The following is a 12,465-nucleotide window of genomic DNA, read 5'->3' as shown; positions in this document are numbered from 1 at the left end:
AAAAGTTAGTAAAACGCCGAAGATGACTGAATTTAGCCATTACTTACTAAATTCTGATGATGGGCTGGTGGTGTGTGTTGGGGGTTAATATTAGGGAGACAGTCCATAAATCAGTTTCTGTGAGTTTCCATAAATTAACTCTTCCCGCTTTAATTTTAGCAAAATCAATTATGTATGATGTTACAATCAAGATTATGATCTTAATGTATAATTAAACCACCTTTCTTAAATCGTCGTGATTCTTTAAGTGTAGTTTATCAAATTCAGTTTGGAGAAACTTTGACCAAGCTTTAACCACTGTAATTGTCTGTAAAACTTAAAACTATGTTCAGGTTTCGAGATAACCCATGAATTCTAAGTATCATGTCCAGCATTATAATGGAATCAACAAGATAATTGATCATAAAAAGTTTTCCAAAATAATATAATTTCATACTGTAAGTGGCTATCACTTATTTTATAGTCTGTGCCATCCCGTACAGTACAGTATCCCCAACATTCATCTCAAATTTCAGAGTAATGTGAATTGTTGTCACTTCTCAGCTGCTGTGTGTAACTGTTATAACACCAGGCTAATTCTTGAGTACCTCTGGGGCCACAAATTAGAACAGTGAAAAGCAGCAAGAAACTGAATGATTCCCACCTTGGGAAACAATACTTTGTAATGGAGGACATCATTGCCTTCAATGTGCTCTGAAAAGGATTTGACAAGTGGACCACTTTTTTTTTAACGCAAGCACACACGGATTTAAAATAGTGTTACTTTCAAGCATCAGCAGGTTATAGGTTCCACTGAGCCAGCACTCAGTGCCAGAACTCCAGTGACAGAGGTGCCTGTGCATTGATAAATGTGTGTATGTGTGTTTGTGTGTGTTTTGATGAGCAGGGTCCTCTAACTCAGATCTCAGGTACTATAGTGGCCACGTGGCTCACAGGGGCCTCTGTCCCAAAAGGAACCCCCCTGGAACACACTGCCAGCACTCATGAGAGCTGACAACATGCCCAGTGTTTACAAGCTGCCTGAACTTTGGATTTGTGGAAGCATCCACCCCAAACCTCTGAAAAAATCTAGTCAACAAGGGAGGGAGGGACTTATCTACTGATCCAGGGGTTGAGAGTCTGCCTGCCAATGCAGAGGATACAAGTTCAATCCCTGGCTGGGGAAATAAGATCCCACGTGCAGCGGGACAACTAAGCCTTCATGCCGCAGCTAGGAACCAATACAGCCAAATAAATAAATATTTAAAAACAACAACAACAACAAGGGAGCGAAACCAGGAGAGCAACACCAAACTTAGCAGATTGCCTGTACTCCGTCAACTGGAGAAGGCAGCTACACACAGGTCTCTACATCCCTATTACTTCCAGAGCGGGGGTGGGGGTAGGGGGTTGAAAGTGAAGGTGCTGGTGGCACCGTGGGAGTTGTTAACAAGTTGTTCCAGGGACCCTGCAGCTGAGGGTGGGAGATGGGGTGAACCAAATCAAAGCAACGTTTGTGGGGCTAGTTCCATCTCAAGCACCGAGCACAATTGGTTATGCAGACTTTGTGAAATTGAACTGCTGAAAGATTGGACCAAGATCCAGTGCAACTTCCCAGCACCCCATAATAGGCAAGGGAGGGGGCGTTATGGATAGAGGGAAACTCTCCCATGTAATGTACACCAGATGTGTGCTGAGTGGGATTTAACCAGATACCAGAAACAATTAAATTAGCAGCAGCAGCATGAAGAGACATTTTCAAATATTTGCTCTGTGATGAGGGACACAAAGAACATTCAAAGTGGGCTCCATGATCCTGAAGGCAGACAATGCATGGACCTGTAATTACACTTGTTGCAGCTGTTTGGCACTGCCACCTGCTCAGGGTTCACCTAGCAGGTGGGGAATTAAGGCTGGTTGTGCTTCTTCAGAAAATGAAGATCATGGCATCCGGTCCCATCACTTCATGGGAAATAGATGGGGAAACAGTGGAAACAGTGTCAGACTTTATTTTTTTTTGGCTCCAAAATCACTGCAGATGGTGACTGCAGCCATGAAATTAAAAGACCCTTACTCCTTGGAAGGAGAATATGTCCAACCTAGATAGCATATTCAAAAGCAGAGACAGTACTTTGCCAACAAAGGTTCGTCTAGTCAAGGCTATGGTTTTTCCTGTGGTCATGTATGGATGTGAGAGTTGGACTGTGAAGAAGGCTGAGGGCTGAAGAATTGATGCTTTTGAACTGTGGTGTTGGAGAAGACTCTTGAGAGTCCCTTGGACTGCAAGGAGATCCAACCAGTCCATTCTGAAGGAGATCAGCCCCGGGATTTCTATGATGCTAAAGCTGAAACTCCAGTCCTTTGGCCACCTCATGCGAAGAGTTGACTCATTGGGAAAGACTCTGATGCTGGGAGGGATTGGGGGCAAGAGGAGAAGGGGACAACAGAGGATGAGATGGCTGGATGGCATCACTGACTCGATGGACGTGAGCCTGAGTGAACTCCGGGAGATGGTGATGGATAGGGAGGACTGGCGTGCTGCAATTCATGAGGTCACAAAGAGTCGGACATGACTGAGCGACTGAACTGAACTGTGCTTCTTCACTGGCTAATAATGGCAGCTAATGACAGATATTTAAGGGGTTATGGTGTATATTACCTGCAAAAGGAAAAAAAAATCTAGATTACTAACACGTTAGGGCAGGAGGCAATTGAAACTGAAATTCTCAGCACCTCCTGCAGAACCAATGCAGTCTTCAGTGCACCACCTCCACCCCAAAAAGATTTACACAAGTGTCTCCTTTGGAAGGAGAGAGAGGAGGTGATGGAAGGGGGACGGGAAGAGAGAAAAGCTCTCAAGGGGAGGAAAGAACCCATTTCCTTTCCATAGACCTCTTGTGGGTATTGTCAGTATTTTGTGGTTCCTCATGAGACTTCATTATGAAAATGAAACTCTAAGTTCAAACGATCAGTGAGAAGTTTTAGATATCTGTATTATCCTTTACCCGGTAGATTTTGTTTTTAATAAGATGTCTTGGTTGCAAGTAACAGAAAAACCTAGCCCCACATGCCTCTTGACATCCGGTAAGAAGGCACTGCTTCAACTCTTAACAACAAAAATCCTCTAATTCAGCCACATTAGCTTTGATTGGCCTGACTGTGTTCAGGTGCTTATTCTTAACCAATCAGTGTGAGGGGGAAGGCATTGGGGGCAGAGTGGGGATGTTGTGTGGCTTATTATGATTGAATTAAATCCATCAGAGTCTTCTCCCAGATCTGGAAGGTCAACCAGTTCAACCCAAACTCCTTGGTTGGGAAATTCCATATCTATTAGGAAAAGGGAGGTAGAAACCTGATGTGAGAAAGACAACCAACAAACTCCCCCTAACCTTGTCTTCTTAAACATGTTTTAGATTTTGGAATCATATTTTAAATGCATTTAGAGACTACACTCCTTTAAGAAAATCTTGCTTGTGCTTCAGTATATTAAAATACTTAGTGGGAAGCTGCTATATAACACAGGGAGCCCAGCCTGGCACTCTGCTATGACTTAGAGGGATGGGATGGGGGGAAGGGAGGGAGGCTCAAGAGGGAGAGGATATATATATATATATATAAAATGACTGAGTTGAGTGATAAGGCAGAAACCAACACAACATTATAAACCAATTTGCCTCCAATTACTGTATAGTCAATATCTTATAATACCTATAATGGAAAATAATCGAAATAATAGATGTATATGTATAACCGAATCACCTTGCTGTGCGCCGAAAACACTGTAAGTCAACAAAATATATATATTAAGAAAAAATTTTCCTCCAATAAAAAAAATTCTTTAGTAATGCTAATAACCATGCCTTAATGTATCTCTGTAAATCTGCACTACCAGTTGAAATAAATACAGGTCTCCAGAATGTCTGGGACTCTAAAAAGGAGGAAAGCAGAGAAATTAATATCACACTATATTTTCATATTATGCTAGCTTTGCTATCCAACTCAGTCCTTGAATTCTCCTGAAGATTTAGTACGCTAGCTCTGTGAGGGTAGATTTAGTTAACTGCTTTTTAATTAGAAGGCAAGTCAGGTCAAGCAAAGGTTGGTATGTCAGACTCTGTGGAGGGGGCCTTTCTATTCTGGTCACAAGTGGGTCACTAGCTGGCCTCTAAGGAGGGGAGAGCCCGTGGGGGTCCACCTGGCTGTTTCTCCAGCAGGAGGAGAAATGTGTCCGACAGGACAGTCATCCTGCCGTGGAAACCAGAGCAGTGACCACAGAGCAGGAAACCATCCCCTTCTGATCAGAAACCTCGTCTGTCTTTCCCCAGACCAAATACCCAAAGGACCCCAGTGTGTTTAAACAGGAAGTTTACTAGAGTTTAGATCATTGTCCTCCCTGGGTGGCTCCAGCAGTGAGACCTCCTGCCCAAGACCCTGATTGGGATGCATCTTTCTGTGGAAATCTGGGTCCTCTCCTGGCCTGCAGAGACCCTCCCTCTCCATCTCCCCATCTTCCTGTCGCTCCCTCCTCCCTGCTCTGGTTCTTTTTGCCTCTCTGCCTTCATCCATTCCCTTTAACCTCTCTCCTTCCCTTGCTCTGGTTCTTGCTGTTAGCTGATCTACCTACCATCCCTCCTCCTCCTCATAGAAGTCACCAAGCCTCCTTCTCCCCTGGTTCCCTCTCTTGACTTGTGCATTTTGCAGCCTCTGGGGAATGCCCAAGGCTTCTCTTCTCTGTTCCCTGACTGTTGCTCTGGAGAGGGACAGTGTATCTCTGGTTTCAAGGTCTGGGTCTGCTGAGTTCTGGGGTGCAGTGGAGGGCACGTGGTGGGGGAGGCAGAGGAGCTCTGGTCCCCATGGATGAGGGAGGGGAGAGATGCCAAAAGGTACTGAGTGCCCTGGTGGGTTTTCTCCTGGAGTATCTAAAACCTAGCACAACTTCCACTGTGATTAATTTCTATCTGGAATGCCCATTTTTACTAAGGAAATTACTTGCCTTCTCTTCATGTAATGTCCATGTCTTGCTAACAATCCTGGCCTTATTATACTAAGATATTAAGCTGGTCCTACACTGACTTCCAACACAGGGCATCCCTGGTGGCAGGGAATATGACAATGCAGGAGATGTATGTTGGATCCCTGGGTCAGGAAGATCCTCTGCAGAAGGAAATGGCTACCCACTTCAGTATACTTGCTTGGGAGAATCCCATGGACAGAGGAGCCTGGAGGGCTGAAGCCTGTAGGGTCAGAAAGAGTCGGACACGACCGAGGGACTAAACAACAACGCTGACACACACGGCACCATCGGCACTCTCGAACCTCTAGGCTTCTCCCCCGACTGTAGACGGAGGGAGGGGGCGCCGTTCCGTGAATCTGTGTCAGTGGAAGCAGCAGCGATCCTTGGTAGACTTGCTCCTAATCATGAAGTGTAGTCAGATTCCCTCAGTCTGGAATAGGGGGTAAGGGCTCAGCCCCTGTTTGTCAAGTGTATGGTGAGTTGGAAGTTGCAGGGAGATGGAGACTGGGCCAGGCATTTAAATCATAGACTAGGGTTTGGGCTCTGCAAGGCCTTACCTTTGTGACTTGGGGCAATTTTACTTCACCTCTTTAGCTTCAATTCCCCCCATTAATAATATGAAGACAACCAGTACCTTCAAGGCAAGTAGCCGAAAGGGCAGGCACACGAATAAGCTACAGCAAAAAGATACTATCTGAATCTATACAATTAGTTTTCTGATATTAATGAAGGCATGTGGCTCCTTCTTGTCTTATATTGTCAACAGAGTTATCTTTTTTCCCAACAGCATTATCTTGAAATATCCAGCTACAAGAAAATCTGTGCAATTAAGTAACCAAATGTATCATGCGGAAATGATTAATTTAAACCATTTCTAATATAAACAGTATAAGTTTGCTATTTTAATGCAGCCTAAGGAAGAAGTGTTGATTTTATTCAGGGAGTATAAAAAATATTAAGTAAAAATATCTAGGTTTTAGAGTTCTTCATTTGGATCTGAATTGTCTCTGCTTTAATAACTCATTAACATGTGTTTTTGACACTGCCTGGTTCCAAATAGGAAAAGGAGTACGTCAAGGCTGTACATTGTCACCCTGCTTATTTAACTTCTATGCAGAGTACATCATGAGAAACACTGGACTGGAAGAAACACAAGATGGAATCAAGATTGCCGGGAGAAATATCAATAACCTCAGATATGCAGATGACACCACCCTTATGGCAGAAAGTGAAGAGGAACTCAAAAGCCGCTTGATGCAAGTGAAAGTGGAGAGTGAAAAAGTTGGCTTAAAGCTCAACATTCAGAAAACGAAGATCATGGCATCCGGTCCCATCACTTCATGGGAAATAGATGGGGAAACAGTGGAAACAGTGTCAGACTTTATTTTTCTGGGCTCCAAAATCACTGCAGATGGTGACTGCAGCCATGAAATTAAAAGACCCTTACTCCTTGGAAGGAAAGTTATGACCAACCTAGACAGCATATTCAAAAGCAGAGACAGTACTTTGCCAACAAAGGTCCATCTAGTCAAGACTCTGGTTTTTCCTGTGGTCATGTATGGATGTGAGAGTTGGACTGTGAAGAAGGCTGAGCACCGAAGAATTGATGTTTTGAACTGTGGTGTTGGAGAAGACTCTTGAGAGTCCCCTGGACTGCAAGGAGATCCAACCAGTCCATTCTGAAGGAGAGCAGCCCTGGGATTTCTTTGGAAGGAATGATGCTAAAGCTGAAACTCCAGTCCTTTGGCCACCTCATGCGAAGAGTTGACTCCTTGGAAAAGACTCTGATGCTGGGAGGGATTGGGGGCAGGAGGAGAAGGGGACGACAGAGGATGAGATGGCTGGATGGCATCACTGACTCGATGGACGTGAGTCTGAGTGAACTCTGGGAGTTGGTGATGGACAGGGAGGCCTGGTGTGCTGCGATTCATGGGGTTGCAAAGAGTTGGACATGACTGAGTGACTGAACTGAACTGAACTGAAGGATTGGACAGAGAAATCAATAATATTTAGTATGAATGTTTTTTAAAAATGCATCTTCTTTGTCCTGTGTGTGTAACATGTTTGGCAGTCAGTTATGGTTGCTTTATCTTTGCAAGAGACACACTGCTAACATAAAGTCATGCCTTATTCATGTAATCACGTGTGTTTTGTTCTGGGGTTAAGTTAGCAATCTGGATGTCCCTATCCAAAACTCAGCACCACTGAGCTCCCCATAGTACCTTAAGGAACTAGTTGAAAAAGTTTTCTAGAAATGTGGGTAATCCCACACTGGTGTTGCTTGTGCAAATGAATGGACACCACTGAACAGAGTGCCCTGACATTCTTGTGTTTCACAGGGCACTCACTGAGTGTTCTCACTGTGTCAGAACAGCGGTAAGTGCTGCCAATATTTAGACAGATATTATGAGGCTTCTCAATACCGCGGATGAAACATGTAGTCAAATACGTATCCATAGGCCTTAGTACAAAGCTCGTCAGAATCTTTTTAATTCCTGGATTTACTCCTGAAATGGTTATAACAGACATTTAACTTTTGAACTGATATTCACTGATTTTCTATTAATTTATTGATTCCTTACCCTTTCAGAGTTAGCATATGAATCACACCAGAACACTTCTATCATTAACTTATAATCAGTCCTTGATTTTTGAGCTCCCAAATAGTATCACCCAGTTTAAGTTCCCCCATTAGTTATCAAAGGGGGTTAATCACTATTTTTTTATTACTTTCACATCTATCTTCAAAAGAAAATCCACCACAACTGAAGATAGTTTTAAGAACATGAATAAAATTTTGAAGACAATTCCAGAAAAGGAATTAGAAAGATGAAAAATATCTTTTCAGAAAGCCTTGTATGTAAAGGAGAAAAAAATCCACCACCGTGTATAACATTGGATATTTGTTTTAAAATATTCTATTAAACAGTCTGCTTCCCTATGAAGAATATACACACACACAAACACACTAAAAAATTATTTTGAAAATCTTCTATAGTTAGATAACTCCTCTGTCCATGGGATTCTTCAGGCAAGAAGATTGGAGTGGGTAGTCATTCGCTTTTCCAAGATGGCTGCACAATTCTGCAAATATACTAAAAACCATTGAAATGTACACTGTAAATGGTGAATCTTACAGTATATAACTCATACATCAATAAAGCTGTACTTTATATAAAATTTAAATCATTCTAAATGACTGAGTGAAAAATGATGGAAGAAGGGAATTTATGTTTTTGATTTTTTTTATTTCACATATCTGATGCAGAAAAAAGTTTATTGCTAAAAAAAAATTTCATATTGAAGAGTATCCATAAATCAGTATTAGTTATTGGCTGCCATCGCAACACACTCAGTGCTACATTAAGACTATACATTTTGTTCCACTTAATTCTCAAGGGAACCCTGTGAGGTGGGCTTTATCCCAGGTTTACAGATATACAAACAAGTTGGATCATTTTCACAAGGCCACACAGCCAGTAAGGGTTCAAGTGAGGTCTTAACATAGGTCTTATTGGACAGAGTGGGTAAGTCTTAGCTGTTACAGTAAAACCTAGTACCTCCTGGAGGCCTGAGGGGATGTACACACACACACACACACACACACACACACACACGTACATACATGTACATACACGTACATACATGTACACACACGTACACCTGACTGAGGGGGTGTACGTGTAGACACACATGCACACACACATCATTCTGGGTTTCACATGGCCATCTCATCACCTCTTCCTCAAAGTACTGTGTTCTGCTTAGTCGCTTAGTCATGTGCAACTCTGTGATGCCATGGACTGTAGCCCACCAGGCTCCTCTGTCCATGGGGATTCTCCAGGCAAGAATACTGGAGTAGGTTGCCATGCCCTCCTCCAGGGGATCTTCCTGGCCCATGGATCAAACCCAGGTCTCCCCCATTGCAGGTGGATTTTTTACTGTCTGAGCCACCAGGAAAGCTCAAAGTAATATACATTTATGTAATTTGAATACAGGAAAATATATGATCTCATATGTAATCTGAGTCACTAAAACTAGGGTGGAGCCCAAGTGCCTGCAGTTGTACTGAGAACCCCAGGGGAGTCTAACGTCAGGGACCAGCCCTCTGAGAAACAGTTGTCTGAGTGACAATCCTGAAAGTAGAGCAGCTAATGCTCATCTTTGTACATTTCTTACCCACAGGATATGTTTCAGAAATACTGCATGAATAAATGAGTGAAAGTATAGCTTAATGTGAGACTCTGATGGTAAATCATCTGTGTATCCTTGGATGTATTATTGATCTGAGGATAAAGGGATATCCTTAGACCTTTAACACAAAAGTGTGTCATGTAATACCTTAAGAAATTCTGTGCATTTTATCGGTTAGTGGTTGATGATACATCCGGAGTTGAAAGACACACTCCACAGAGAGTGGTGACCAGACAGAAGAAGACAGGGCCTCATTAAGGAGAGAAGGAGGATGTGGACACCGAGAAATCACTTAAATCCTAACTCTTGACATTTATTTTTAAATGTGGTTGTAAAAGAAGACTCAGAACATTCAGCTGTGTCAGCGCTAAAAATACACATTTCTTCACTTCTCCTCACCTCCTTCACCCTGCCTTCTCCTCTGAGACAAAAACAGTGAAGACAGGGGGTAACTGTGAGATGGAAAAGACAACATGAGAAAAAGTTTATATCCACCAACAAGGAACTGGATGCCCAGATACCCAGGGACGGAAAGAACAATAGCTTTCTGGGCTTGGGATTGGTCTTCTTTACTCTCCTTTTCAGAAAGAAAACCACCTCTAGTGGGCAGCCCTTAACCTTTGCCCCAAAAGCAAAGTCATTGTTTCCATATCCCTGCCCTACCAGACATGCCTAGTGAACGAAAACGACCTTATGTAAACTAAAAAAAAAAAAAAAAAAACACCTTTTCGTTCCTCTAGACTAAGATAATCCTTCTACTGTTTTTTTCTGCAGTCATTCAAGCAAATCTAAAAACCACTTGCCTGTGAAGAGCTTTCTCACACATGTCATACCAATGGTCATAGGTCCACCAGTGATTCCCTCCAAGAAGGATGCATTACATAAATTGCAGTGTATCCCAGATGTTGTCTAAGATGAATTACTGTATTTTACTTAAAACAAGGGTCAGTTCAGTTCAACAGCAGATGCCAGCTACTGTATGCTAGGTGTACTGGAAGACAAAGTTGAAGAAGATGCCCCTGAATCTGAGAATCTTCTGGTCTAGTGGTTGAGACAGGCACACTAACAGATAACCTTAACATAAAATGGTCTTAAGACAGAGGTATATGTGGGGTGCTGTGGGGGGTTCATGAAGCCTTCTTCCTATGAAGGAAGGAGGAATTTTGGTAACTGAGAAGGGTAGAAAGTGTACCCCAGACAGAGGGACAGCATAAGCATGGCCATGGGAGACAGCAGACATCTCTTCTAGAGATGTCTTCTTGTTCTAGAGTGTGGGCCGAGGCAGGAATGGGTGAGGGATGAGGCTGGGGAAGAGGGCAGGAGTCAGGACACAAAGGTTTTCTATGCCGCGAGAAGGAACGTAAGGATAATGAGGAGCTGGTAAGGAATTTGACTTCACTTGACTTAGTATGAAGGGCCACTTAAATATGAAGAAGATTAGAGACTTACAAGAGGCAACTGCAGAAAACCAGAGCACTCATTACTCCCTGGTATGTTAGCGTCTCAGTTCTCCTGCTGGTGAACAAAACCAACCCAAAGAGGTGTCACAGGAAAAGGTGTGACCTGAGTGTGGATCTTGGGCAACTGCAGAGCTGAATACAGGTGCTTTCTCAGGAATACTGGGACTCTGCTTCTCTTTACAGGTTGAGTTTTTTCTCTCCTGCAGTGGGAGAGCAGCTAACACGACAACTCTCCATTCTGCAGGACTGCCCCATACACGGCAAGAGTCTAGCACTCCTGTCCCTCAATGCCTAAAGCACCACTCAAGCATTTCCCACCTCTCGGAATTCCTTGTACATCCAAAAAAAAAAAAAAAAAAATCCTTAGAGTGATCTATTCCCCACCTTGAATCATCCTCTGGGGTATAAGCAATTCAAGGTCCCTGTTTGCCAGATTTGCATTTTCCCTAACACCACCAGTCTTTTTTAAAAAATCATTTTATTTATGTATTTATTTAGGCTGCACTAGGTCTTTGCTGCTGCACAGGCTTTTTCTCTAGTTGCAGCATGCAGGGGCTGCTCTCTAGTTTCAGTGTGAGGGCTTCTCATTGTGGCGGCTTCTCATGTTTCTGAGCACGGGCTTCAGATCATGTGGGCTTCAGTAGTTGTGACCCGTGGGCTCAAAGCACAGACTCAGTAGTTGTGGGACATGGGCTTAGTTGCTCTGTGGCATGTGGGATCTTTCTGGATCTGGAATCAAACCTGTGTTTCCTCCACTGAAGGGTGGATTTATTTTTTTTTACCACTGAGCCACCAGGGAAGTCCCCATCACCAGCCTTAGTAACTCTAAATGGCTGCTGGTCAATTCAGTCTCCACTGACTTTGAACTAGTAACCAACCTAAGAGATCTTCTCAAGTCATCTTTAAATCTAGATCCCACCCCCCACTTTTAGTTTTCTTCTGTCAGCATCACCCATTCCCAGAAGAGATACCTTACTCTCCAGTTCTATGCAGCCATTGTCAAGGATGGTTCTGATCAGTGCTGCCTGAGTCACCTGGCAACCCCGATTCCATCACTGGAGGGTGGAGCATTCTGATTGGTCAGCTTTGGTCATGTGGGGAGGCAGCCAGGGAGTTGGTCGAGCATCCTGGCTAACAGCCCCACACAGAATGGAGAGAAGTTGTTTTCAAAGAGAGGAGTGCAGGGGAGCAACTTATATCTACCTCAGAGAATGAATAAACAACACAATTACTGCACACCTCACCCTCCAATGTTCCATTCTGTAACAAAGGGGGAAAGAAAAAACATTTTAAAAGCCTAAAACCTCCTTCTACCTCTTCCAAAAATATTGATGGGTTTGGAAAATGATCTATTTGAATGGAACTCAAGAGTGAATTAAGCACAACTTTATTAAATGTCTCTTTAGGACACCAATGATGTAACTGACTTGGAAATCTCCAAGATGTGTTGGTGATGCTGGGGGCAGAGCTGTGAAGGACTGAGGGACTATGAGAAAAGTGGTAGACTAGGGGCTGAAGGAAAGATAAAGAAATCAGAGGAGAGTCTAAGGAACTTCACTGACAGCAGAACATCAGTGAAGCAAGGAGAGAATAGGAGAGAGAGAGGAGAAAAAGCAGACAGACAAGGAGAGATGATGAAACTCCACAAAACCCAGATTAGAAGGGTTGGTTTATCTCAGGAAAGCCAAGAGGCTGAATATCTAGAACCAAGAAAGAGGTCAATTGATTCCTGAACGTATTTCTCAATATCCATGACCACAGACCACATGACCAACATCCATGGCACAGATCCAGTGGCCCAAGGTCAACAGTTTCTAT

This window comes from Bubalus bubalis, chromosome 22, assembly GCF_019923935.1.
Source record: "Bubalus bubalis isolate 160015118507 breed Murrah chromosome 22, NDDB_SH_1, whole genome shotgun sequence".
Taxonomy (NCBI): domain Eukaryota; kingdom Metazoa; phylum Chordata; class Mammalia; order Artiodactyla; family Bovidae; genus Bubalus; species Bubalus bubalis.
This window is presented reverse-complemented; position numbering follows the sequence as displayed.